The sequence below is a fragment of the Schistocerca americana genome, unplaced genomic scaffold (assembly GCF_021461395.2).
Source record: "Schistocerca americana isolate TAMUIC-IGC-003095 unplaced genomic scaffold, iqSchAmer2.1 HiC_scaffold_16, whole genome shotgun sequence".
NCBI classification, from domain to species: Eukaryota; Metazoa; Arthropoda; class Insecta; order Orthoptera; family Acrididae; genus Schistocerca; species Schistocerca americana.
In genome coordinates this window covers 11,820,256-11,824,141 of record NW_025725687.1, presented here as the reverse complement: position 1 = coordinate 11,824,141, position 3,886 = coordinate 11,820,256, and positions in this window count along the sequence as shown.

Here is a 3,886-nt window from a genome sequence, read left to right as displayed (position 1 = left end):
CAGTATTAGATTACGATGCTTCACTTCAGGTTTACTGTATCCCTTGGACCTTCTTATTGACGATGAAGCACAGAAATTGCATCCGAATTTAATACAAAAGGCACAATGCCGACTTAAGTACAAGAGGACTGACAATCTAACTTTCTATGATTTGAACCTCTCCTGTGAGTTCAGTTTTAGATTCCGATGCTTCACTTCAGGATTACTGTATCCCTTGGACCATCTTGTAGACGATGAAACACAGAAATTGCATCCGAATTTAATACAAAAGGCACAGTGCCGACTTAAGTACAAGAGCACAGTCACTCTCACTTTTTATGATTTCAACCTCTCCTGTGAGTCCAGTTTTAGATTCCGATGCTTCACTTCAGGTTTACTGTATCCCTTGGAACTTTTTATTGACGATGAAACACAGAAATTGCTTCCGAATTTTATACAAAAGTCACAATCCCGACTTAAGTACAAGGGAACTGACACTCTCACTTTCTATGATTTGAACCTCTCCTGTGAGTCCAGTTTTAGATTCCGATGCTTCACTTCTGGTTTACTGTATACCTTGGAACTTCTTATTGACGATGAAACACAGGAATTGCATCGGAATTAAATTTAAAACCACAATGCCGGCTTAAGTAAAAGAGGACAGACACTCTAACTTCTTATGATTTGAACCTCTCCTGTGAGTCCAGTATTAGATTACGATGCTTCACTTCAGGTTTACTGTATCCCTTGGACCTTCTTATTGACGATGAAACACAGAAATTGCATCCGAATTTAATACAAAAGGCACAATGCCGACTTAAGTACAAGAAGACTGACACTCTAACTTTCTATGATTTGAACCTCTCATTTGAGTCCAGTTTTAGATTCTGATGCTTCACTTCAGGTTTACTGTATACCTTGGACTTTCTTATTGACGATGAAACATAGAAATTGCATCCGAATTTAGTACAAAAGGCACAATGCCGACTTAAGTACAAGAGCACTGACACTCTCACTTTTTATGATTTGAACCTCTCCTGTGAGTCCAGTTTTAGATTCCGATGCTTCACTTCAGGTTTACTGTATCCCTTGGACCTTCTTATTGACGATGAAGCACAGAAATTGCATCCGAATTTCAAACAAAAGGCACAATGCCGACTTAAGTACAAGAGGACTGACAATCTAACTTTCTATGATTTGAACGTCTCCTCTGAGTCCAGTTTTAGATTCCGATGCTTCACTTCAGGTTTACTGTATCCCTTGGACCATCTTGTAGACGATGAAACACAGAAATTGCATCCGAATTTAATACAAGAGGCAAAGTGCCGACTTAAGTACAAGAGGACTGACAATCTAACTTTCTATGATTTCAACCTCTCCTGTGAGTCCAGTTTTAGATTGCGATGCTTCACGTCAGGTTTACTGTATCCCTTGGAATTTCTTATTGACGATGAAACACAGAAATTGCATCCGAATTTATTACAACAGGCACAATGCCGACTTAAGTACAAGAGGACTGACACCCTAACTCTCTATGATTTGAACCTCTCCTGTGAGCCCAGTTTTAGATTCCAATACTTCACTTCAGGTTTACCGTATACCTTGGACATTCTTATTGACGATGAAACACAGAAATTGCATCCGAATCTAATACAACAGGCACAATGCCGACCTAAGTACAGGAGCACTGAAACTCTCACTTTCTATGATTTGAACCTCTCCTGTGAGTCCAGTTTTGGATTCCGATGCTTCACTTCAGGTTTACTGTATCCCTTGGACCTTCTCATTGACGATAAAACATAGAAATTGCTTCCGAATTTAATACAAAAGTCACAATGCCGACTTAAGTACAAGAGCACTGTCACTCTAACTTTTTATGATTTGAACCTCTCCTGTGAGTCCAGTTTTAGATTCCGAAGCTTCACTTCAGGTTTACTGTATCCGTTGGACCTTTTTATTGACGATGAAACACATAAATTGCTTCCGAATTTAACACAAAAGTCACATTCCCGACTTAAGTACAAGAGGACTGACACTCTCACTTTCTATGATTTGTACCTCTCCTGTGAGTCCAGTTTTAGATTCCGATGCATCACTTCAGGTTTACTGTATCCCTTGGACCTTATTATTGACGATGAAACACAGAAATTGCATCCGAATTTAATACAAAAGGCACAATGCCGACTTAAGTACAAGAGGATTGACACTCTAACTTTCTATGATCTTAACCTCTCCTGTGAGTCCAGTTTTAGATTACGATGCTTCACTTCAGGTTTATTGTATACCTTAGACCTTCTTAATGACGATGAAACACAGAAATTGCATCCGAATTTAGTACAAAAGGCACAATGCCGACTTAAGTACAAGAAGACTGACACTCTAACTTTCTATGATTTGAACCTCCCATGTGAGTCCAGTTTTAGATTCCGATGCTTCACTTCAGGTTTACTGTATACCTTGGACTTTCTTATTGACGATGAAACATAGAAATTGCATCCGAATTTAGTACAAAAGGCACAATGCCGACTTAAGTACAAGAGCACTGACACTCTCACTTTTTATGATTTGAACCTCTCCTGTGGGTCCAGTTTTAGATTCCGATGCTTCACTTCAGGTTTACTGTATCACTTGGACCTTCTTATTGACGATGAAGCACAGAAATTGCATCCGAATTTAAAACAAAAGGCACAATGCCGACTTAAGTAAAAGAGGACAGACAATCTAAATTTCTATGATTTGAACTTCTCCTGTGAGTTCAGTTTTAGATTCCGATGCTTCACTTCAGGTTTACTGTATCCCTTGGACCATCTTGTAGACGATGAAACACAGAAATTGCATCCGAATTTAATACAAAAGGCACAGTGCCGACTTAAGTACATGAGGACTGACAATCTAACTTTCTATGATTTGAACCTCTCCTGTGAGTCCAGTTTTAGATTCCGATGCTTCACTTCAGGTTTACTGTATCCCTTGGACCTTCTTATTGACGATGAAGCACAGAAATTGCATCCGAATTTAAAACAAAAGGCACAATGCCGACTTAAGTACAAGAGGACTGACAATCTAACTTTCTATGATTTGAACCTCTCCTGTGAGTTCAGTTTTAGATTCCGATGCTTCACTTCAGGTTTACTGTATCCCTTGGACCATCTTGTAGACGATGAAACACAGAAATTGCATCCGAATTTAATACAAGAGGCACAGTGCCGACTTAAGTACAAGTGGACTGACAATTTAACTTTCTATGATTTGAACCTCTCCTCTGAGTCCAGTTTGAAATTGCGATGCTTCACGACAGGTTTACTGTATCCCTTGGAATTTCTTATTGACGATGAAACACAGAAATTGCATCCGAATTTATTACAACAGGCACAATGCCGACTTAAGTACAAGAGGACTGACACCCTAACTCTCTATGATTTGAACCTCTCCTGTGAGCCCAGTTTTAGATTCCAATGCTTCACTTCAGGTATACCGTATACCTTGGACATTCTTATTGACGATGAAACACAGAAATTGCATCCGAATTTAATACAACATGCACAATGCCGACCTAAGTACAGGAGCACTGAAACTCTCAGTTTCTATGATTTGAACCTCTCCTGTGAGTCCAGTTTTGGATTCCGATGCTTCACTTCAGGTTTACTGTATCCCTTGGACCTTCCCATTGACGATAAAACATAGAAATTGCTTCCGAAATCAATACAAAAGTCACAATGCCGACTTAAGTACAAGAGGACTGACACTCTAACTTTCTATGATTTGAACCTCTCCTGTGAGTCCAGTAATAGATTCCGATGCTTCACTTCAGGTTTACTGTATCCCTTGGACCTTTTAATTGCCGATGAAACACAGAAATTGCATACAAATTTAATACAAAATGCACATAGCCAACTTAAGTACAAGA